At 36.8% G+C, this 26,410-nt stretch overlaps 1 protein-coding gene across 7 annotated transcripts in view; it reads left to right on the top strand.

The window, feature by feature from the left end:
* Positions 1-26,410, top strand: part of NBEA (neurobeachin) — a 507,728-nt gene that overhangs the window by 360,549 nt on the left and 120,769 nt on the right. The gene's annotated exons all lie outside the window — the stretch shown is intronic.

Consider the following 26,410-nt stretch of genomic DNA (forward strand, 5'->3'; position numbering starts at 1 on the left):
ATGAAGGCCCTGATCCTGCCAATGCACACATGGTTAGGGAAACATTCAGCTGGTTCTGGTGAGGTCAGAGGCTTCTTTAGGCTCCCAGTTAAGTGCATGGGCAGTTATTTGCAGGATCAGGGCCAAAGTGGGGTAACACTTGGAGGTTAACTTATGAACAGTATGAAATACAGTGTGTCTTTAAAATATCTAAAGTATCAAGTAGTGCATTGGTGAGGAAATACATTTTTGGCCCAAACACCTACTCTTCTGTCAAGCAGAACTTCCCTATTAATTTCATTGTGTTTTGGCAATAGTGTTGAATTAGCTTCTTGAGAAAGGACAGTGCTGTTTTGTCCAGATTTTAACAAGATGCTCCCACAAAAATGCTTTCCCTAATATGCTGTAAAGTCTTTATGAGGATGGTGAGGTTATTCGGAGAAATGAGTGAAAGATTATGCTTTCAAAATCTCAAAACTGTATTTTTCATGTACTTCCGCATATTCCAGACTATTTCTATAACTCCCAAAAGGTACAGAATCTTGTAACAGTCTTAAAGATAAGCAACCTACTTGCTAAAAACACTTATTCATTGTTCCTAAAAATACCCTAGCTATAACTGTACTATAAACACGTCAACCAATTTATTATTTAAGGAAGAAGGGGAGAGATCTCTTCAGGAAAAACTCGATGCTTACATCTTTTGGCCTTTAAAATGTATTGATTTTCCCACCACCGCTCTGAACATTTTTTTCTTAACTGGTGGAACATTGTCATTGCAGAGTGTAATATTTTATCTAATGGAGAACTGAGTCTTTGATTAAGAGCAGCAAATCACTCTAGTTCTCCTCTTACTTGGGTTCGAAAATGTAACCTAGATCACATACTGTCCTTCCTACTTTCCCCCAGCATTTTTTCAGCCCAGCTCTAGGACAGAATATACAGAACTGGGTCTTCCGCGGCATAGTGCCAGTGTCACTGAAACGAGAAAGATTACAGGAGTAACATGTAGTCTTGTAATTTCATAAATCTCCAATACAATTGTTGAAAGAGAAATACTACCTGCTTATGGAAATATCTGTTTATCTTCAAGGAATATTGCTATCAATTTTTCTTAATAGTAGAAACAGATTTTGCCATTTGGGCATGTTATTGTTGATAATATGTAAGTGCCGTTGAAATGAAGAAAAAAAAATTACAGTGTATCTGTTAGGGTAGTGACAATGTTCTCTCTTAAGGCTGAGATGAGGCAAAGGAGATCTCTTTATTATGTCACATTTCTGAATCTTCTTTATTTACCGTTTCAGTTGTTACAGAATAATTATTTTGTAAAATTAAAGGAAACTTTGAGAAAAAAATGGATTTTTTTTTTTTTTTGGACATCACTGGTTTTAGTGGAATGGATTTGTATTGTGTGACGTACTCAAGATACATGTCAAAAATATGTTATAAATATATTCTTTACTATTTTTATTTGGTCATCACAGTGGTAATTTTAAAGCTCTGCAGTGTGTACAGACCTATTAAGAGAGAAGTTACTGCAGTCAATATGATTCTGTCTTCTTTTCAGTGAGTGGTTTACCATCTCCCTTTCTTCTTTTCTTTCTTCTGCAAATTATTGCCAGGAATGAACTGGCTAATTTTGGCTTCCATTTTTAAAAAATAAGCTTTAAAAAGGAACAATTAACAAGCGCAGAACTCATACTAGCACTCAGAAGCACACAAGAATATATCACGTATGCTAGGTTGTGCTGTAATGCTTGCAATTTTCAGCTACACTTCAAGAGGTTGTTTCTTTAAGTAGGTAAAAAAATGACAGCAAGTACGTTGGACAACAGTTTTCTCATCATATTCTGTGAGTACATTCATTATGTATTATTAGTCCTTAATTGTAAAGGTGAAATAATATAACCATTTATCTTGGCAAACCCATTATTTATAATCTGAACCTTACAAAATTGTGTGGATCTGCGTGGATGTTTTCTTCTCCACATACTGTTTAGTTTTTTGACATAGGCGGTGAGAAAAAACTTTTCAGGTTAGATTATAAATCTACTGAACCTAATCCACTCTTGGTAGGCAAACTGCGTATCTCGATGGGGTAAAAGAAGTCCTCTATCCTTCGCATCCCCCCCCCCCCCCCCCCCCCGAAATTCAGTTCTTCATTTGTTTTGTTCACCATGCTGCATTAACACAGTTTTCCCTTGTGTGCATCTGCCAGTGTACAATTTAGCCACGGGCATCTGTAGACCTTGTGGTGATCAGTATTGCAGGCAAAAGCCATATGTGTTTAAATAAAAAAAAAATCTCTTTATTTCATTTGCTGTTTTAACTGGATGGATAACTTTTGTGCCTCAAGACAGAGGAAGGGAAAATACAGAAATAATTAATTGCCTCTATTCTTGAGGCAGTTTCATTTTCCCTTTCCAATATGGAATGCTTGTCAGCTTTCCTGATAAATGACTGCATGTATTTGCATAGATTGTACATTAACACAAAAATTAGTTTTATTTGTTAAAAACTAGTTTACATAATAATGCAAAATCTAGCATTATGGATTATGTTTCCAAATTTGAGAGACTGTGGAGAAATTAGATTTTTTCTTCCTTTTTTTTTTAGATTGTTTGTTTGGTGGTGTTGTTCTTTTTTAATGTCAAGATATATTAGTTTTTAGCTTTGTATTTTGTTTCTATAAAATTAACCAGGTCAGGGTCTTTTAAAGTTTATAAACTATTTCTTCAGTCTTTCATAGATTAAATAATTGATGGTAGTATGAACATGACTCCTTTCATAGGCTTTTACATGTTCTGCTTATTAAATACACTCTTAAATATGAACACATTTGCAAAATCTCATGGAACTGTTTTGAAAAAAAAATTAGCTACAAACTTAACTGTTAAATACACCCTGAGAATACACTTTAAGTTTCTAGCTCTGCTATTAAAATAGTGCTCCATGAGGTATTCTTCCAAAGCATTAATGTACTGCATTAGATTGTATGCCAGTGTAGGACTATTTTTTTCCCTATATCTAATAACCTGTTTTAAGTGATTAGGCATTCCTAGCTTGAAGTGACAGTACTAAACCTGTAGTTAAAAACTGTATTTTATTCACGATTTGTCATGTCCATAAATAAAATTTACAAATCAATCAGGCTGAAATATCTTTGAAGGAAAATATACTGCCCTAATTTTGAGCCAATTGTAGTTATTTTCAAGTGACATGAATTGGATGTTTGCTCATATAATACACCTGGTGTCTTGTTGTCTAAAGGCAACTGCTAATTGTATATCAGCCTGTTCTCCGTGCCAAAGAAAATACAGATCCCATTCACTGCTGTTATTTCATGCTGTATAACAAAAAGAAAATATTGCCCCTTATGAAGCGTGCTATACTTAAAGGCAACTTAAGGTAAAAGAGCGTCTTTGCTGCTTCTTGAATCTGGGACACCCTAGGTGCCAGCTGTCACTGCTCAGCTAATGATGACAAATGCCCCTCTCTATGCAGATTGCAGAGCTTGCAGGCTGCTATGAAAGGCAGCCAGATTACCTTTCTTCAGATAGTAACTTAACCTTTTAAACTCAAGTGTCAGAATGAAATTATTAGCTGGGATACTTTCAGTATCTGTTTCTTTAAAAAAGAAAAAAAAAAGAAAGGAAAAGAAGAAGGCAGTGACTTCAAATAATACCACAGCAGCTCGAATTCACAAATTGTTCATGCTTCTCTGATGTTTTAAAAAAAGGAAATTGCTGCCACTGTGCCTGTGAGCGCTGTATGGGGTTTGCCAGTGTCGAACGCATGAATACTGAAGCTGACCTCTTGGTTGCACTACACCAAAATGGGGACAAGTGGGCCAAATCCTCACCTTGCTTACATCCACGTAGTGTTACTGATGCACAGATGTGACGGATCACAGGTTAACTGATGCTATTCATAATAGACCTTTATTGATCTTACATATTGTGGATATACACAGTTCTCTCCATGACAGTTCATGTCTCCACTCTAAATCTATGAACCTCAGTTAGAGTCCACTGTATCAAAACGGGGTATTTATTTCATGGGTATGAGCGGTTTCGGAAAACTCAGTGTCATGTGGTTAATATTAAGTTACCAATTTAAATATATTCTTTGGTCAGATTTTTGGAGTTACTTTCTGGGTTGTCTTGGAAGTAGCGAACAGATGTGAGGATACTATATAGTTCCTTAACAGCATGTCAGAAACGTAACGCGGTGTAAGCACTGAATATGCCACCTAAAGGTGTAGGATGCTTTTTGAATGCGTACACCTACGTGTGCCTGTATTATTATGCACGTCTATTTGTATGTGTTTATCCACTTGAATACAGAAGTAAATGGGCATTCATATCAATACGTGTACGCATGTACTAGCCTACACATGTACATCCAAACTATATATATTTCTGTGTTTATATTAAAACACTGACATGTATGAGCATGTTTAATTTCCACTTTATATTTGCCATTAAATCAGTCTGTACAGTGAACTGTATATGAGTAACAGTTTCCTTCCGAGTAAGGCATAGGTTTACAACAGTAAACAAGTACTTACCCCCAGTATTTTCACATGATCAAATCTCCATAGCACTGGGCAATAACAGAAAACTACAGAAAAGATGTGGAAAGGCACATAATGAGAAGACCAGGAACACTATGGTGTATGGATGCAAGGAAGTAAATAACAAGAATAGGAGGAAAAAAATATGCATTTGGTATGAGATTGGAATGTCCCAGACAGAAAGTAGTTATTAAGATTGGCAGAATGTACAGGAGGCAGAAAAAATGAGCAAGTTTAAAGAGCAAAGTTAAGACGAGATCAACGTTGCAATAATTGTAATGTGGTTGGTTCTGTAGTAATCATTAAAGGAAAGCTAATCTGATCCATGAACATAATGTTAATTAATATTCTTTTCTCCAGAAAAGAATAGACCTGATTGCTGGTATGTATGTTCTCAAAGAGCTTCAGTCAGTACTTACAGCTTTTGGTAACAGGATGTATGAAAGGGAGATGCTGTTTAATATTATATTAAGAAAGTTTCCTTTTAAAGTTTGGGAAAAAGTGTTTGGTTTTGCCTGTGCATAAGTATGTTAAATTTAACATCCTGTTTTGTTTCGCTTTGTTTTTTCTTTAAGCCATTATGTTCAAAGTATTTAAAACTATACATGTTTCATTATTTTGAGCAAGTGTAGCACAATCTGGGAAATAAAAAAGACAAAGATCTAGTGTTTCATACTCAGCTTTCTCAGCTTGTTGGTTGAATAGGCATCAAATGAAGTCCAATGCCTATACAAAAGAAATGTTCCTTGTTTGGATTTGCCCCATCTGTGTCATCTGGTGGCTTATGCAATAGGAGGTGTTATCACATGAATCCAAATGCACAAGCCAGTTGTTTTATGGACTCTTTCTGTGCTTGGAGGAGTTTATAAGTTGCCCACTCTATTGTGTGTCACTCCCAGATGACACGTGTGCATTCTGCTGAGCATATTTTGGGGGTAATTATAACTAATGAAGCCTGGTACACAGCTTGTTCGCAGAGTGATTTATTCTGCTCCTGTCTGATTCCTGAGAGTTCTCTAAAATGGTTATATTGTGCCTTCCACTTTGGACATGTATGGGAGCATGTGGTATTGAGTCCATCTGAGAAAATTTGCTATTCAGTGTACCACAGACTAATTACAAAGATGTTGGCTGGGTACATCTGTTTAAAAATATAGGGACGAACTGAAATTATAAATGAGATCTGTAACTTTAGGGATATTGACTTTAGCATGGCTTGTTTAGTCATGTACTCTTCCCAGACTGGCAGTAACCCGCTTAGATGTACTGCTGTTAAATGGCTCAGAGTTCCTCTGAACCCCATAGGTTCCCTTATACCTCTTAGCAAAGCAGATTTTATTAGCAATTTGAGTTCTGATAACTGATGATATTTTGTGGAAAGATGGACTTAAAAGTTGGGAAGGAAATACCTTGTAGCTTTGCAGGCTGAAGAAAGCAACATAAAACAATCATTACTGAAGCCTGGGTGTCAACCTTTATTTAACCTTAGAGGTACCATTCTCACCCTAATTTGTCATGATTTACCAGTCTCTCAGGCAAGTAAATCCACTGACATTCGTGGGACTCATCCCCTATACAAGAAGTATGCACATTTGTTTGCCGGGATGGTTTTAAAAATCTTTTTTCCAAGACGCTCACATACCTCTGAAGTCATGAAGTAATGGGGTGCACAGAAGCTGCAGGATTTGTCGCTTCTTCTATCAGATTCACATCTATCGAAGCAGGCTGGATGTTTTTACTAGTGTCTCAGCATCAGTGTACAGTAATAATAGTCTTCAATTATATCTGTCTTTAGTTATATCCGCCTCTCCCATGTTCACCCTCTAACTCTGTATCCAGATTTGAAAGATTTTTGTATCTTCTTTTTTTCAGTGCTTAAACAAACTTTTCCTCCACAGAAAGAAGAGGGGTTAAAAGTTATAGTACTGCTTGTAGGAATGGGAGAAGACAGATGAATGCTTATTTTGGTACGCGTTTCATAAAAAGCATTATGTAAGATTGGAAAACTGCTCAGAAAATATAGTTCAAATCCTTCCTACTAGCTGCATGAATAGAAAAATAGCTTTACTAAAAATGAATTATTGTTTTAGTCTGTTTTTGTGAAAACAACCTGGGATATGCTCAAGACAGCATTAGCAGCATGATGGGTGAGAAGATATCACTGGTTCTCAAAAGTGAATCTCTTAAGATGACATTCCTCAGCTAGCATGTTAAGCAAGAGGATGTGGTCACGAGCAGACCAGAGGTTTGTTTGTGCCCTAACCTGTCCCAGCAGTGAAGTTTATAGGATCAGTAGCATTTTTCAAAATGAGTACTTTCATGAGGAAAGGAAAGGAGACAAAACAAAATTTCAACCTAATTTTTATCTTCATAACCATGAAGATAAAAGTGGACAGAAGGTCTGCCAGTGACTTCATTTTTCTTCCTGACTTTGCATGGAGCACATTCTCCTAGTAAGAGTTTGCAGTGTTATATACCCAAGATGATAACCATCAGAAGGCAAGAGCGTTGGAGAAAATCTGTTTGTATATGATGGGTGTGAATATACCTGTATATAATGTGTGTGGAGAAACATATAATTTGAAAACTGACTGGTTTGCTGAGAAAGTTGTATAATAATGTAAAAGTTAGATTTAAGTTGTTTTAAATAAACAGAATTTAGTTTTGGAGTGTGGCAGTAAGGATGTTTAGCTTCGTGCTCTGTTCTGGATTTCCTTCATATATAAAAGAGTGTTCTGAGGACAAATTTTACATGATGATTTATGGTGATTTGAAATCTGGCCTGGGTTTAGGTTCACTGACTATACAGTTGTGATAGGCTTTGACTTTTGGGATAACATACATATTACCTACTTATCATGACAGATGTTACAAGAGGTTTGCTAAATTGACAACACATACTTGTCACTGAAATCCTTAGGTAGGATTCACCTCACAGACGAAAACCAGAATTTTGCACATTTTGTAAGATTTTCCGGTTTTTGTTTGTTCTGTGTGAAGGACCATGACAAACTACAATGACCGGTATATTAGAAAATGCCTAAAAATGAGCAGTTGTTTCCCTAGAGAAAGATTGTCACACCTTTAAAGGATAGTTAGTTGGAATTATGTTTCTGTGCTGTTAAAATATTGCTGTTGTCAGGTGTAGTTTTGTTTGCTGAGTAATCTACTCATGTTTAGTCAGAGTATACCTGTTCTATATAATTTTGAACATTTCATAAAATATTTAAGATTAATAGGCCAAATCAAGCACTAGCTAAAACAAAGACACTAATTACATCAGATTTAGTTGAGTCAGTAAAGCTTACATGTCATTCTTTTGCACTGGGGAAACTCTTGTTGCATGAACTCATGCCTCATCTTAGCCGGCCTGTGCAAGAGTTTGCACCAGAGCAGAGTGTGGCCTTCCAACAGCTGGAATTTGCAGCTGTAGTTTCATCCTCTGTACTACTTTCCCATCTTCTGCAAGCTGCATTAATTTTATTAATTTCCATTCCTTTGCTACTTTACATGAATTTTGTGACAGGAATGACTATTTAAGTCACCTTGAACCTAGGAATTTACTTATGGCCATGCTAGGGCTAGTGCATATGATATGCTTATCAGTTATGGGTAGGTGAAAATCATTTTTCATATGAGTATCTAGAAAACAGTAGTAGAACAGTACTCATTAGTACCTACAATGATAACTATTTAGCAGAAATTGGAACCAAGAAGCTTGAGTTGCTTTTGGGGCAGTAAATTCTTGTTAAGCTCACCGTTGTTAGCAGCAGATTTTCCTTTCTGCTGGTAAGCCATGTCTTTCCATTTTCCCTGGTAGTCTCCTGGATTTGTGGGGCCAGGCTGCCTAGCTGGACCTTCTGTTTTCTGGAAATTCTGAAAAAGCGTTGGTGGAAGAGTGTTTGCTGTATTCCACTTGTGTCAATCAGTCGCAGAGTGGTCAGTCGCAGGTCAGATTGCTTGTAAAGCAAATGCTGGCATATTTGAGTTTAGTGAATGCATAAGGAATTTGAACTCCAACCTGACGCTGACCTTGTGGTACTGTGTGTGATGATCAGTTGTGCAGGGGAAATGATAGTGATTCAATTAAACCACCAATTTTTACATCAATTTAGTTAAGATTATACAGCTTTGTGGAATAGGAGAAACAAATCACAACCAAGAGAATTACCAAAAAAAAAAAATGCTGTGCTTGGATTAGGAAAAAAGAGTGAGTGGGTGGGCTGAAGATCAGGGCAAAAAGATCAAAGAGAATTAATTTGAAATGAAAGACATTAACATCTTCAGGAAAAAATGATTTGAAAACTTCTAGTAAAATTTGTTTCATTGAAGGGGACTAAAAAACCAATATAAAGGGGGGAAGAAAGCCAACCAAAGGGGGAAATCAGAGGACAAATTATGAAGGAAGAAGTAGTTCTTTGCTTAAAGAAGTTTGAATTAAAGTGGAAACCTGTAGGGTTTTCTTCATATAAAGATAAATACTACACTCAGCAGAAATCCCCAGTCGAAATCTCTGCCATTGCACCTAAGCACAGTTGGCCCACGTGGTGACTCTGATGTTGTGAATCATGCTGGAAAGTGTTGACATTTCCTAGGCTTACTCTCGGTTGTGCTTGAACTGAGCCAGCGTCAATGTAGTTGCTGCTTTTGTGGGTAGAAGTCATTGCTTTGTGAAAGCGAATAAGGTAGTTCTCCAAGAGCTACTCTCCAGGCACCCAGACTGTAAAAACAGCAGCCTTTTCAGCATCCTTCACTGACCTAGAGGTTAACCTGTCCACAGGCTTATGCAATCTATACAGTAAGGGAAACTTTTATTAGGATGGGAAACAGGATGTGTTTGAGAAGAAGGAGACAACCGAGAAATTCCAGAAGTTGAGTAGGAACACGTATAATGAAGTTCATGGCACGTCTTTAAAAGTGTAGATAATTGTATTGACACCTTGGCTGCTATTTCTTTACCTTCTAAATTAAGTCCTAACGAGTAGGACTGAACAAGACCTTTTTGGATACACAAACTGCTGAACTTGCTTGTATTGCATGGTACTGTATGTTCTTAAATTAATGTTACTAAACATGGGTCTTACGAGGCCTTCATTCACAAGCCTTGTTATTGGTCTTGTTTAATATTTATAGAGTGACACGCATTTCCATGTTGCCTTACAGAAATAAAAATTATGTGATTCTGGCCTCATTTTGCAGTCTAATTTTCACAAATGCAAGAAATTGGGGAAAAAAAAATAGAAAGAGGAGGTAGAAAAAAATAGAAAGAGGTGGAAAAGGTAGAATGGTTATAACAAATAATGTTTGCTTCCATATTATGTGGGAAGCTTGTACATCTGATTTTTTTTAAAGCCAGTATAAAATGGAATTTCTAAAAGGACGGTGATGTAGGGAGGAAGTTCTGTCTAAGGGTTAGGACTGGGAGAAGCAACAGCTGAAAGGCAAAGGTAGAAGGTGTGAGAATTAGATTTTCATTTGATGTGAGTTTGTTCAGGTTGGTTGAGGCTGATGAAAATTCAGTCAGAGGTGCTTGAATGAGATGCAGTGGCTAGCAGAGGTAGCCACTCACTGTCCTTGCTCCCAGGTGGACGAGTTGCAGACCAAACAGTAGGCAAGCTGCCTGTAGCTGCCTGCTAAGTAAGCTGAGCCAAACACTAGTCATGGTGGTGGTGGGGTTTCCCAGAAATGTGTAGTTCAACGCCTGAACACAAAATGTTCAGCTGCAAAATGTACATGTGGATAGGCTCAATTTCCTGCCCAAGAAAACACAACAAAAAAATCTTGGCAATCCTGGGCAGGAGGATGATGACATGGGTGTAACATGATAATATGTTAATTTTTAGACTGGCCTGCAGTAATGCATCAAGTCACCTTGTTGCAAGGTTGGTCCTGTAATGTTACTTTCTTGCTTCTTTTGATGTGCCCAGTGCTAACATGGCTCGTCAGCTTTGAGAGGTGGGGTCTGCATATCTGAGTCTCCTTTTTGTGTGTCTTTGTGGAGTCATTTGTAAAAGTTGCCATTTTAACCAAATACCACCATTCTAGTGTTGTGTTTCATTGATACTCAGAGATATACCAGAAAGTTCACTTATATTTTGTTGAGTGTTGAATGAAAGAATGATTCATCTTTTTAGTCATATAGCCTGCAAAAGTGTTCGGAGCACTTCATAAATGTTACAGTGATGTTCTGTCTAGAATACCTCTGTTAACACAGAAGCACAGAATCAATTATTTATACTTCTGGCTTGGTTAAAAAGAGTGTTCTTAAGTATGAATTTGTGCCTTTAACAGCAAAAAATATAATCTTTGAGTGGAAGGTCTAAATATCTGATTATAATAATCAGATGTAAGTCCCCTCAAAGACTGAAGTATAAAATATCTGTATGAGTAGATGAAATTCTGGCATAAAAGCTGACCAGTTTTATGGCTTTTTTGTGACCTTGGTAGTATCGTAATAATATATTGCATGTAGGAGGTAATCAGTTTTGCATAACCACCACACTTTGTTTTGTTTGGGGTCTTCTGCTTAGCTGACTGGTAGTAAAAATATGCAAACTTTTTTATGCATGAAGCAAATAAGTTGCAGTGGCTGTAATTCCTGTTATTAAACCATGTTCATTTATTAACGTTAATTATTAGGTGATCAGTTGTTGTCCCGGCTAAAAGGACATGCAAAGAAAATAGTTTTGTGATAAGAAGGCAGCTTTGTCTCAAATACGGGAAACTGGATGTAGTACTCTGCACAGTACATTTTACAGAAGCGCATAGGATCTGTTTACCTGGTTGAAATTCAAATTGTTTTATTATGGTGTCAATTCTTTGGTTTTGGCAGCACTTCTAAAGTGTCTATACACAAAAGGACTACCACAGTGAATGAATGCTAGTGTTGACACCACCTAACAAGCAGGGATTATGTGTTTACAGAAGAAGTAATATGATAGGTCAAGTATAAGAGGCACTTCTCAAGAGCACTTCACCACATAATGAGTGACTGACTAGAAAGTGCGGAGCTGCCACTCTTTGGCTTCGTTTCGGTGTTGATGCCTGCCTCTCTCCTCCAAAGCCCTCTTGATCATGTTCAGCTGCTCTGTTCTCATGTGGTGAATAATAGTAGAGTAAAGCTGCTTTTCTGTCTCATTTTTCTTGCTAATTTACACATTCAAGCCATTTTTTGTTTGCTATCCTTATTTGCTATTCCCTTTTGTCAAGGCACTGTTCTCTTTTTTGCCTCAGGCCTAGGAACTAATTTGAGCTTCTATAATTACTTCATGTTTTACACCTGTCTGCATATCATGCACCCCTTGTCTCTGTACTTAAGCTGTATATTTCCTTGGAAGAAAAAAAAAAAAAGGCTAGTTTTCATATACAAGGAATCCCCAAGTTTCTCCTCTCAGTCTTCCTACAGGAGAAACACAATTAAACTGTTGAGATGTTCTCAGCAATGCAGCTGACCTTTTGGGTTCATGAAGGACAAATGAATGCTGTCTGTTCAGACAGTTTGTGTTAAGACATTGTTGAGCAAAGAGCCCTGAGCTTTGTTCCTCTTGAATGAAGCAATGGTTGTAGTCATTTTAAAATCATTAAGAGCCTGAATGCACGGTATCATTCTACAGTGTTTGCTCTACAGCTGCTCTTCTGCTTTAATAGCAGCTTATTAAATTTGGGTCAAGCGCACTCTGAAGAGTATCACAATGAAGAAACTGTTCAAAAAGTTACCTGTTCAAAAAAAAAAAAAAGGCAAATGATTAGATTTTTAACTTAAGTGACAGCTGCAATTCATTGCCTGTTCTTTGTGGTGTTCTGCAGCCAGAGTGGAAGCCTTTTGTAACTTGGTCTTCATTTTGTAAAAGCTTTCTTGAATAATCCAGGGTTGCTTTCCACTCTGAGACCGCCTCAATCCAATTAGGAGTTTAACAAGGGTCAAATTAAGGAGACTTTACACTTCATGTTTGCATCATTAGCCATAAGACTGTTTTGTGTGTGCACGACTGTGTGTCGAGGGAGGAGGGGAGGCTGCAAGATGGGGCAGACACAAAGCTGTCATCCACCATGTGGTGCATCCCATCGCTGAATGGAGGCACAGCAGGCTAGGAACAACATTTCCAGTTGTCTTTTGGGGCTGTCGTCATGTGGATTTCAGCTGGTACATAGTTGTTTGGAGGCTACAGGTGCTAGCTAGACCCGAGGACGAAGAGTGCGCTCTGCGCCTAGTCTTTTCTCTCCTGGTAGCCTATTGTTAACGGACAAATGACTGGGAAGAGATGAAGTTAGAAATCTCTTGAGCATTCATTATTTTTGATGAGATGACAACTACCCCAGTTCGTTGTTCTCACTACGCATGCTGTTTCCTGTTATTTTTTGAAAACATATTTTTTTCTGTGTGTTAAGTGCATTGTACAGTGTGAACTTTTTTAATACAAGTATTTGTTACTAGGCTTTTGATAATCAGATGTGTGTATGGAAGACTACAAACATGCAGTCGTATTTTCTACAATAACAAGTAGCCTTCTAAAAATGTCGCTGGTTTTACTTATTCAATTTTTGGCTACATTTTTCCTAATGAATTATTTATAGAAATTGTTGAAAATTAAAGAGAGAACCATAAGACCCTCTTTTCTGTGCAAGATCGTTCTTAATGACAAGAAAAATTCTCCTGCTAATCAGTGTTTAGATGTGTGGGACATTGCCAGAGAACTGTTGCAGTGTCTCTTTAGCAAATGCTTTGTGCTGCTACATACAAAGTAACGATTTATCTAAAAATAACACTTTCATTGTTCCTCCCCCCCTAAACCCATTAATAGGTACTTTAGTATCATGCGAGTTTTCATAGTTTAATCCCTTTTCAAAAGCTTTTCAGAATAAAAGCTCTAAATGGTCCTCAGTATTAATTTGATGTGACTTCTGTACAATATGGTTTGAAACTCTCAGAAGCACATTTTTACAGCTTACCCTTTTTCACTGGATCAGTGTGTGGAAAATACCAGCTAAATGTTTCATGGAGTCTCTGCTGTAAGCCTTTTTTGTTGTCTTGCAGATGCTATAGCTTTCTAGTGATTTTTATTTAGTACCATCATTATTAGATAATACTGAAGCGAGATCAAAAACTCTACATATATTATTGTTCATTGAATTTAAATTTTAGGAAATGCCACTTAAAACATAATTTAAAAAAAAAAGTTTTGGCCTGTGTCTTGAATCTCATTTGATGAGAATTTAGCTTCAACAGTAAACTGTGCATAATAAATGGTGATTGAGTTTAATGTAGTCTGTGTTTGTAGTCAATCAGATCTTTGTTTACATTTAGACAGGAATAGCTGGCTTTAGGGCTTTGGACACCCATAAATAATTACATTTTTAAAATGCTCAGCTCTTAGTGAAATATTAATATGATATGGCTGATGGAAGGAACCAGAAATAATTTGAAACTTGTTCTGTCAACTTCTTTATCAAAGTGGGAATGTATTTTCTGTTTGGATCGCAGTATGCACAGTGACTGGTGAAATAAAAATCTTGACTATCCAATTCTTTCCATAATGTATGTCTCCTGTGGTGATTTTTTTTTCCTCAAAAACACCTGGACAAAAGAATTACAATAGTAACAAATGGCGTGGGGATGCGTGTTTTGTTTTGTTTTGTTTTTTTCCTTAGTTACCCCATATTTAAGGCTTTGGCATAAATTAGTATCACGAACAAATGAAGTGAATGTAAATTGTATGATATAAGCCTGTTTGAAGATGTTCAGGCTGTTCTGAGCTCTAGATATCCAAGAGGATCAGAATAATGGAAGATTCAGAATGTCACAGATTTTGGTTCTTTATTACTCAGTTTCTTTAGTCCAAAGAGAACCCAGCCACTTGACTATGGAAGCATGTATTCCAAGTACTCTTTGCCATGCCCACGTAAAATAGGTTATCAACAGATATTTTTATATTAAGGAAGGCTTCCAGCACTGATTTGTAGTACGCTGTCTTCCTGACTGACCATTATGTGTATATATTCAACACATACCGTTTATTTTTTTTTAACCTGGCTACGTTCAGGAAGATATTTCATTTTATAATTTCAGCATCCTGCAGCCTGGAGAGATGCCCTTTGCAAAATTGTAACAAACCAAAATGAAGACTTGCAGTGGTTATGAAGTAACTCCTGTAACATAAAATATATTTTATAGTCTGATATTTTGTGATTGGTAGGCTGAAAAGTGCTTTATGGTTTCTTAAAAATGAAACCAGTGAACTCCTTCCTATAATGAGTAAAAGTACCCTTTGCCTTCCTGCTAGATTCCTTTATTACAGTTTCTTTCCCTTTATATGATCTGGAGTATAGGAAGTCTGCAAGAAAAAAGAACGGATTTCACAGCTGCAGTGCCGAAATTTACAGGTTGAAGAAAAAGTGGGCTTATGGTCAGTGAGTATTACCAGTCATTAGTGCCTATTTATCTACCAGAAGACACAATGATAGAAAGAGATATTTCAGTTCCCTATTTCAGTAGGGTGTTTTACAAATATACATGTGGACATTTGTATGTAAATTAGGTACAACCTTTGAGCACCTAGGAAGTTATCAGAGTGGACCTTAGTGTCACAAATCTTCTGCCTTCTCTGCTAGGATTTACATAGCCGTAAGTGGAAAGACAACAGCATGTTTTATGCATTTGTGTAAGTTTCTTGGAGATCACCGAGTCACCATTTTGGGCCAGTTTCACAGAGATCTGAAGGTGTGAATGGTAATCAGGCTGTTCGAGTAAATCCTGGAAATTTCTGTCAGCTGCAAAGGTTGGAATTTTAGATAAATTTTAGATAAATTTTAGATAATTTTAGATTCAGGACTTATATAAAGCTAGAAATTAAATATTTCTCCTCAATTACACTAAGTCTATACGGCATAAATTCTTAAAACCAATGAAGTTTTAAGGGCTGCTAATCGAAACTTTGAGATTTCCTGTGTCAGTGTGTACATTTTTGCTACTACTTAGTGTTATGTAGTTGTTTTCCTCATTTTACAATATATATTTTCTTCTCTTTATGTGTTGGTGTTAAACACAATGTCTATCTGTATTAAAATAAAAAGTTATTTGGATTCTTATTGTGGCAAAGTCGCCACATACCTTGCTCATTTTATTTTGCTTTGTTTTTCCGTCTTACTTTTAACATACAAAACCATTCACTAAACCTAGTTTTACTGTCAAAGCAACTTTGGTATAAAATTGATTACGTAGTTATCCAGAGGAGGATCAGATGCCAGCTTTATTCCTTTCAGAGGGCTATCTACACTTTTTGTGTATAATGAATTTAGGTCTCTTGAAAGATGCTGGATTGACAGCCCTGAAGACCGAAGTCCTTTATTTATGCATGAGCAGCACCAGTTCTGCCTTTCCCACACTGCCCTCCTGATATGCTTCACCCATGACCTGAAGGATCCCCCTTAGGGGTGACAGCTTAGTAGCCTTCATGCCCGTTCACTCCTCCAGTCCTCTGCTGGTAGTGCCAGCAAGAATGCCGGTGTGGTGGTGCCTTTTTCTTGTGACTGTTTGATAACTGCCTTTCAGGTCGCAGTGGACATCTCATTTTCCATAGATTATTGAACAGCAGTCTGAGGGGGATAACTTTCAGGCTCTTCAGGGTAATGGCAAAGCAGAGGTCTTAGGGTAATTAGAGGCAAGATCAGGATTTGGTTCAATTATTGTATATAGTCTAGTAAATTAGAGACAAGTTCTCTAGCCCATTACCAATTTCCTGAATGAGCTAGTCCTCCAGGACTTTTTACAGCACTACTAATGTTCCTCAGACCCTCTTCTCTTACTCACTCAAAGGAAAGAATGCTTTCTGCAAGCACAAGTCACAAATAGCCCAATTTTCTTCTGGTTTACGAAATGCAAAGCGTAACTAATTTGATAGTGGATTGTACCAAGTTTAATTTGACTGAAAGACCTTATGGGCTAATTGAGTATGTTTCTGATCTCATTTATGGTAAAGTAAATTTAAATTCCATTTGAATTACGTTAGACACACATGCGGGCATAAGCACAGTACTTGGTTCCCTGTGCATAATGTACTGGGTGTATATAATTAGTCTTTATGAGACATAAGATACAGATGTACATGCAGAATTATAGTGGATCAAATAGTATAGCACGAACAGAAGGTCTAACTTTTTTTCCCTGCAATAAATTTATTTATCACATTTGCATCAGGATACATTCATATTGGAAATAACGTCTCAATGCATCTGAGTTCTATCCAGTTGCCCACTTTCACATGTATTTTGAGAAAAATGTACCAGGAGTTCGATTTTATATTTCTAGTTATACCAGAAAGTAACACATACATGTGTTTAAAAAAAACAGACATGAGAAAAAGAAGGAAAAGAAGTAACTCTTGTCTTATGCTAAATCGGCATTTTTTCCAGTATGCAGTGGGGTATTGAAATATTCTAAGCTCTAAATAAGACTACACAAGCCTGTGCATATGGAGAGGTCCACATGCAAATTTATTTTAGGATCCTTAATGGGTGATTTGAGTGTTTGAATAGTAAGATAATTCAGTTATGTATACATTAAAGTCATTAAATAAAAACCATGTTTCTATATTTCAGAATGTGAGAACCTACATTGTATACACACAGCTACATGCAAAGCCCGCATCATGTTGCTGAAGGTTATTCATGGCTCTTGGTGGGAGAGAACTTTAATTTAGCTGAATTATTTCATATTTCTCAAAATGATTGTGTTCTTAACAACCTGTATTTAAAACAAGCCAAAGTTGAAAATGAAATTATTTTTAAACAGTCTAGTTCACATTTGGAGAATATTATTCATTCACTTAAAATATTTAAAAACAGCAGCCAATTTCTTTATGAAAAAGTTATTCAGCTAGAAAAAAGTAGATTAAAAAATCATTCCCAAAATAATTATCTCAAGGGGTATAACCTCCTGAAAAACACATCTGATTTGAGAACATCACTTCATCAAGTTGTTTATAATGATGAATTATTTGAGGAAAAGTGTGGAATCTTAACGTAATAATGAAATCACATGGCAGTATTATAGTGACCAGAAGTTATTTTTCTTTCCCCTGCGCTCATTAATAAAAAATGGGGGAAATCTAGGAAAAAAATTTCCTCAGCTTCTGGAATCTGCATTGCAGGAAGGAAATAAATAAGAAAAAAGTAGATTTTAATTTTATATCAAAGAAACCCTTGAGGTGGAAAGTTAGGGAAAGCTGCATGGGTTTGTAGCACACAAAATGTCGCTTGAATTTTGCTGCTCAGTAGTTTGATATACTCATTTGCTGATGTGAAATGACGAGGGCTTAGAAAGCAGGGTTTTGTTTTTTAGCTGTCTGTAGACCTAGTGGGGCCTTACAGAACCCAGTCAGCAGGTCATTAGCTCTGGAGAAAACAGCTTGCATTAATATGCTCTAATCCGGTATAATTAGTCAAATTACTGCACGCCGACCGGCTTGTCATGTGTTGTCAGATTTGGCATGCAGGCAGGATCGCCAGGGTCCCTCTGGAATGCCACCCTAGATCAGGGAGAAGGGCTCGTTTGTAGTACTGCGGATTTCTTGATGAGGAAAGCAAACGGAGTCAGCAGCCATAGCCTTACAGAAAAGAAAAACAAAATAAAAAACCAAAACAGCCAAAAACCTGATCTGTTATTATTTCGTTGAGAAATAGGGAATTCATGTCGTGGGAACTATTTACGCTTGATACCTAGTGTTAGAAATAGAAGCTGTTCAGTTGCTTCTTAAAATTTCTATGTGTCTAACAAAACTGGAGATCCGCTGTACTATATAAGATTAGCATTCATAAAAAGATTTAAAATAAATAATTACAAGAGGATCAGCTACAAATTACCTACCACAGTGTGACACAGATTATTAAACTACCAGCATGTGTGGGTGCGTGTGTGTGTGTGTGCTCGTGCGTGTGCATGTGCCCCTTTTTCCAGTAGGGGAGGAGGTTATTAAACTATAAAAGGGCCATATTAGCATAAATTTACAAGAGCTCTTGTTCTGGCGGCATGATAAAAACCTGTGTTACCTTTGCATTAACACTGAATTGCTTGTTGTGCTTTTGGCAATGACAGATAAGTCAGTGTAATTCCCCATCGCAACGGAAATGATGCTCCAGATTCCAAACACATCCTGAAGATGTCACTGACAATAATCTTCAAAGAACGGCCAGTGAAAGTGGGCTGTATGTTTGCAGGATGATATACTGCAAATGACAGGAAGAATTATGTGAGTGAAGACGAATCTGTAACATATTATTAAGCAATTTCACGAGAATAACAGGGATAAAAGGATAATGGATGAGGGTGTCATTATTACCTTCATGTAGAGGGAAAGCAAAAGCAAAGGTAGAGAGACAAGATTAATTGAGGAAGGGTGAAGCATTCATTGCTCATCAGCTCTTTTGTACTCTCTGCTCCTGAAATTCCAGACAAAAAAAAAAAAATATTGCTCAGGGCTGCATTTTAATGCAGCTGGCAAGACAGAGCCGAAAACTGACAGGGCAGTTTTTAGTCACCTCCCTGTTTCCATAAACACACAACGGCTATTACTCCTGGAGTCTTCCTGTGGACAGAACTGTAAACCGGTGGGATGTTCTTTTTTTTATCACAGCTACTGTTTTTAATTGTGCTTCTGAACTTGGCGGTTTTATCTGCTGATGGTGTGGGACTGAACAGTTCGTTCCCTACACACTGTTTGCATTGCACAGTTGCAAATGTAAGCAGGCTGTACATAATAGATGTCAGCAGAAGGGCTTCTTCCAAACACAAAGGCAAACCGGAATGTCCTGTAACGTTAGTGACAACATAAAATTATGTCAAGGTATCAAGGTTTTACTGGGTTTTAATATAAAACATGAAGAAACACGAAGTCATCTGGCAATTGTGCAGACCAATCCTGCGGTGTTAACTCAAGTGTAATTCCTGTCAAAGTCAAGTTTTGCTTACTCAGAGAGTTATCACTGGGTCAATAATTTCAGTCCTTATTTTCTGTACGTTCTCCATGTAGCAGCTGATTTTACTGCAGAATGTAATTTTTAAAGTATTCAATTTGTTTTAAAAAAGTTGGTATATGATATGATTTTTTAAAAGTATTTAAATAGGGTATAGATATAGAATGTGTTCCCCTGATAATGACATTTTCTCCTTAATTTCAACAGGAATGTCAGGGACCTGGATAATTAAGAACACATAACTATTTGTATTCAGCTAATGGATTCTGGGGTTTAAGCCTTCTTAGATTAAAAAAAAAGTATTCAGTGTCCTTGATTTTCTTTTCTGTGTTTATTTCAGATAAGGAGTGGTTCTGATGAAGTAAACAGAGTTTTGTTTTGTTTTGTTTTTTCTTTAACCTATAACAATTATTCCAAAGTTTTGACACCAAAAGAAAGAGGAAGAAATTAATTTCTCATCTGCTCTCTGTAGGGAAAAAAACCTGCAGTTTGATAAGGAAAAAAAAGTGGGGAATATGCCTCAACTGATTTTTGTTTCTAGTAGTGAAAAATTGATTTGATTTCATAAAGTTTTGTATTTCTTAAACTGAACTGCTCACATACAGTAAAGGGCATGCACAGGATTTCAGAAAGAATAGCTGAGGTCAACAGCACAGGCTCACTCACTGGCAGAGTCTGAAACCGAGACACTGGGGGAGAAGGATTTTTTCTGCTACCTCATGCGTAATAGCAAGATAAGCAGAGAGGAGTACTGGAGGACAGAAGGGGGTCAGGAGCTGGGGTAGGTTGGGAGGGGGCTGCACTTTATTGTGGTATGCTTATTGATAATTGATAAATCTGTGTGTGAAAAGAGCAGATAGCAATTTTGTTCACTATTATGCTCTGATATATTAGCACAAAAATAGAAGGTTTTTTCAGCAAAGCAAATGCTGTGCTGCCCAGGAATCAAATGATTCTCTGAGGAGCCTCACAGGACCAGAGGACTCTATTCAGGTTCATTATAAAGGTTTTCTTAGTAGTCTACAGGATCTCATGCTTAGATCTGTCACAATAACCTGCTTGAACAATATAACTTAGAAACTGGGTCATCCTCCAGGCAGAACTCATTTCTGTCCTTGATAGTTCAGATGATGTTCCTTTTCACAGATTTTGCTTATTTGCAGTATATAGTACAGTTATATTCAAAAGTCTAAAATCACTGCCATTATCAATAAATAATTATCAATAGATAATGGCAGTGATCAGATACCCTTGTGAATTTTGCTATTTATGTTCAAAGCAGTTGTTGCTAAAGCAAATTCAGGCTACACAAGATATCTGACTGGAGAGATTCATGCCAGTCTTGCATCTTGTATTTTAAATTTAAATAAAAAATTGTATTGATCTATTGTGATGATTTGACCACACTGCTAGTGGCTAGACTGCTTAACATCAGCAAAATCATTTTCCAGAACACATGGTAAATTTTTGGCTCTGTGAGAGGATGGGAAGATTCTGGTCCTAGCACCCGCCTCTCTTGTCCTGAGGGAGAGCAGTCAGTTGGTCCATTGGCCCTACTTTTCCTCTAGGCTGGCCTGTTCTGTTCCAGTATTGAGCAGTGTAATGTCTTGCAATAAACCCTGCAGGACTGACCAAGAATCATGGAGCAAGTCAGAATCTAATAGTGTTCCCCTTGTCCCATCACTGCTCAGTGTATGCTTGTTTGACTTTATTGAGCCTGTGTATTAGAAAGGGGAAGGAGGTTGAGATGAAAGCATTTTGCTTCCAGAGATTTTATTTTGCTGTGACTAGTGGTGCTCAGAAGAGCACAGTGGAGTTTTTCATGAGTCTGTCTTTAACCTAAGCCATCAAGAAATGTATTTAACTTTGCAGGTAAAATGCAAACAAAAACAAGTTTGCATTTTTTTTCTCTACTGGTTGACCTACCAGTCTACTGAAAATTCTGTACACCTCAATTTTACAATGTCAACATGTGGCATACGCCTCAGGTGGCTTACAGTTACTGGTGATTATGTGCAACCAGGAAAGAATCCAGCTTGACAATGAGGTTCTCAGGTGAGTTTGCTTGACTCATCGTTATAAAAGAAATCTCATTCTTTTACACCCAAACTGTTAATACATGGCCTGAGCTAAGCAGGGATGGCACACTGACCCTGCAAAACTGGCTTTATAGAAAGCTTTGGACAAGTATCTGAATGGATGCGTTCATACTAAACTGAAGAGTAATTCTTGCCCAGGGAACCAGAGAGACATCCTGGCAAGACACAGTGATGTCGTCATTGGACGGCATCACCACTTTTCAGGGTGTATTTACAGAATGCAGTGATACTGTAAAAGATCAGGATATTAAGGTTGTATTTTGCCCATCCAGTGCCCCCTCTCTTTCTTTTATCACCTATTCATTTAAATAGAGTGATGTGTTCACTTTCTTTCTCTCTCTCCCTTTCATTGTGCTTAGTGCTGCTCCCCCTATGTTTTAATTATATTTCTCTGATGAGAGTTCCTTTCAATCTAAAGCTACAGAAATTAGTGGAAAGGCCTGGAATGATTTCAGTGGGTTTTGTGTAAGGCCTGGTCCTTCTTAAATGAAGCAGCTCTGCAATTCTGATCAAATCTTTCGCAGTTTAATGTCCATGAAAATCATTAGACATCAGTGGGTTCCAGAGGCATAAAAGTACTACCATCCTCATCCAAATGGGGTCGTTTATCATGGAGGAAAACTCAGATAGTTAATGAATACAAGTTCCAGCTAACTTTGTGTTCCTATTGTGTTATTTTTTATACTATCAGGAGTTTTACTTGAAATATTTGTTGAAATATGTGATGTTCCAGTTCAATATTTTAATTTTCCACCTCCTTGCCCTCTAGTGGACAAACGAGCTCTTTATTGTCAGAGCCTGACACATCTGGGACAGCAATTACCCATAAGTGGGTTTTCTTCTTTACATGAAGTGATGTTTTCATGTAAAATAGGTCTTGGGTTGTTTTACTCTTCAGTTGGGATCTATTTAGTTTGTCTGTACTGAGGTAGGAAAATGTTACTTCCTCGTGTAATTTGGTGTAAGCTTATAAAAAATTGGAATCTTTTTAGGAGTATTTTGCCCAGTGACATAAATAAAGATCCCAGCAGGACCAGACTGAGTCTTCCCGTATTCTAAGTTTTTAATAATCGGTTTGAAAAGTCGTATTTGTTGATTCATTCCACTATAAAATGACAAAAAGTATTTCAAGTGTTTGGGTTTTTATAGAACTAGTTGACATTTTCCATTGTAAAAATTTTATGTTTTTTCATAAATATTATAAATACCCAATTTTCCTGCTGGTAGACAAAGCTGTTCCAACAGCAACCAACTGATTTTTAAAAAGCTCTTCCAGAATGATGCTGTCGCTAGATTTTTTCTTAAATTCAGCTTGACTACCTTACCCTCCATGGTAAATATACTACAACATAATGATGCAGGAGACTCATGTCAATATTGCACAGTTGCGTTGGAAGACTGAAGTGGCCAAAGAGAGGGTCACTCTTTTCATTCACTGAGGTATTTCACAAATTATTATGGCCTTATTTTGTTTGTATTTTGCAAACTTTTAAATTACTAATACCATAGACTCTTAAGGATAAGTGGTTAATACCAGGAAGGAGGAATGTCCACATCTAGTCCTCCTCCTGAAGCAAACAGGTTTTTCTTCTCAGCAGTTCCTTATATATGGGTGAAACACTCTTCCATGGGAGAAGCAAGTAAGGTCACTATAGGTTCCTGATAGTGGGCACCTGTGTGTAAAACCGAATTTGGGCTCTCTGAAGTACTTCCAGCTTCTACTTCAAACTTGCAAAGGTAACAACTGTTTAGGGCACTCAACATTTTTGCAAACAAGTCCAAAATCAGCATTAATATTTATAATAGCTAATGTATCTTATTTAGATGCTGCTTCCAGAGAGATGATGTAAAAATTCATTTATTTTCTGTGGTGCTAACATTTTAAATTATTTACAGTAATTTATATGAAATGTATTCTTCTGTCAGCAACACTGATACAGCTCATTCAATTAGTTTGGTGGAATACCATAAAAATAAATGTAACAAAAAATTCCCTCCAGTTCAGGCTTGCTCTCCCTACTTCTGCTATATCTTCATTTTGCCTAATGATTTTCGGCAGAAAAGGCAGGCAAGTGATTGTGGTAATTTTGCATTTCTCTCTGTTTTGGAAGTATATCCTCAATCTTGTGTCAGTTTCCTGCTCCGCTTTCAAAGGAGAAACACTTCCTTTAGCTAACATTTTAGAGTACAAAATTGAAAAAAAATGCAAACACTCAAATAATGTTTTTAAAGGGGATTGTGCAGTTTTGGCATGTACAAAAATGCTCTAGTGCTACTACATTCCAAGACGATGTATAGATTTAACTTACTTTTGTGTGCTTGACAGAGGTAGCTAAAAGTGAATTTAACATTATCATAAGATATGGTGATTAACATTAAATTTGGATAGAAGAAAGTTGGATGCTTATCATGATAGGAAAAAGGTTAATATTATAAAGTGAGGCTAAAGGTTGACAGGAGAAAAATTGAGTTAGTTTGCAAAAAAGAAATTTGTTTCTTTAAGTGAAAATTGGGGTCAAGAGGCCAGAGCGCTCTGCTTCAACATGAATGAAATAAATAATACCACCATAAAGCAGCAGTGTATAAGCTAATGATAAAATAGTACATGGTGGTTTTGAGAAAGATACTGTCTATGAGAACAAAATGTGTAGAGATGCTGTTTCAAATCAGTGAGGTTGGGTTTTTTTTTTTAATTTATTATTACCATTGCTTTCAAATAGGACAGCTTTCTTTTTCAGTTGGAGGCTTTTAAATTTATATAGTACCTTTAATTATTAACAAAGGCGGTAATGCTGATGCTCAGAGAAAATTACAGTTTTAATAATTACATTCTGTGTACCAGAATCTCTGGCATTTCAGATGGGTGCACTGTTCCATACTGCCTCATGACCCAACTGGTGTGTGATATTAAATGATGCTTCCCCATCTTAAATCAACAGGAGTTGACTGCATTTCTTCGGTCAATGTGTAGTAATCCCTGTATATGTGAATAAAGATAAGACATTGCATCAGTCTGTAACTAGTCCTATGAAAATACCAAGTATAGGAGATAGGAAATCTATCAGTATCATTTCCGTTCATCATGTCAATCTATGCCTTCAACAGGCACTCCTGGGCAGCTAATTTACTGTTGTCATGACCAGTGTGACATACCTTTGTTTCTCTAATAATAAGCATCTTTTTCTCCATTCTCTGTATCAAATTAATCAAAATAAAATTCCTAAAAAACCCAAGAAAAAAAGTGTCTTCTAATTTCCTGCTCTCTAAAGGATTTTTTGCAATCTAGGTGGTTTATGTATCAAAATGCTAATAGGTTTTGTAACAGTGCTTGCTTCTACTGTCCCATTTTTCAGATTTCAAAGATCGTTAGGGGATTGTAGGTTGAAGTATATTTACGCTTGTATCTAGGTTCCTAGCAGAAGGGCATTTGTATCTAGACTGCTCACAGAAGATGTTTCCATTTGTATGTATGCAATAACCAACCTACTTCTGTCTGAGTTTGTCCTCTCAAGTCTTCAGATAGGTTTTGAGTAACGGTCATCTCTGCTATGTATCCTCCTGCATGAGTTTTGCAGGCTGGGTCCCTGATGGGGAGTTTTAGGCTTTGCTGGAAGGTCGAGGGTCACCACTTCTCAGTGGCATTGGCAGTGAAAGCTGCATCCAGGCTCAGCGTTTTTCTTTCTCACAGCTCTAGCCATAGTCTTTAAATTGTGAAAGAAATGATTCCTTCTCTCTTACTGGGAAAGTAAGATGGTGCCTAACTGAATAACTAATATCTCAAAATGGAAAAAAAAAAATCCAATTAGTCTTCATGGTAAAAAAAATAATTAGTGTGTCTTACTGGTTTGGACCATCTCATCTATACAGAAACATCAGGGTGGCTGTGGCTTTAGTCAGCATATATTTGGCAGTTGAATCTAGATATTACCCTTCCATCTGGGGTCATAGTTTGTTTTAAAAGAGTTATGTATGAATTTTCTCTAAATTGTAGCAGAGGGTCATGAATTAGTGTCTAAATGTGGGCTTGACAAGATTATTATAGTCTGTATTTCATGCCAGAAACAAAGATGAATAGAGATAGCATGCTTTTAAACAGACTTTCTGACATCTATAATGTCAGCAGAGAGTGAATGAATGGCAGGATGCAATAACAAATCTTCATTTTTTATTATTTTATAGGGATTAGATGGACCTACACTCATTCATAATTTCTTCCTAAAATAATTACTAAGTACTACATGAACCTGTCACTTTCCATCCCAGTTACCTTCCAAATAATACAAATTGTTTACTATGATGTACATGCATACACTAAAAGATAATTATACTTTGATTTACATTTAGGAGTAGATAGGATATGCTTAGTTAACACTTTGCACTTTCATTTCAGCTGAATGTGTATTTTTAAGTAATTTTGTTTGTGTCTAGACCTAATAATTTGCTTTAATGCTTGTTGGGGTACTGCTTTTTTTTTTTTTTTTTTTTTTTTAAACCAGTATACTATTGCCTTTTTGGTATAGCTCTTTTGAAGATACAGAGTCAAGATTTTCCTTTTTGTTTATTCATAGTCTGTGTGTAAATAGGAAAGAACTACCTATGTTGAGGCTGTGGGCTCTAATACTTTTTTTTTTTAATTGTTATTCTTAGGTATGAATATTTATTTCCATTTCAGCAGCACAAACAGTCCCACCATTAGTACTTTGGCAGTTTTTGCCCAAATGATGATACAAACCCTACAGTGATGGCTATGAAGAGATATAATATTCAGGGAACATAGCTTTTCTGA

This window comes from Phalacrocorax aristotelis, chromosome 1, assembly GCF_949628215.1.
Source record: "Phalacrocorax aristotelis chromosome 1, bGulAri2.1, whole genome shotgun sequence".
NCBI classification, from domain to species: Eukaryota; Metazoa; Chordata; class Aves; order Suliformes; family Phalacrocoracidae; genus Phalacrocorax; species Phalacrocorax aristotelis.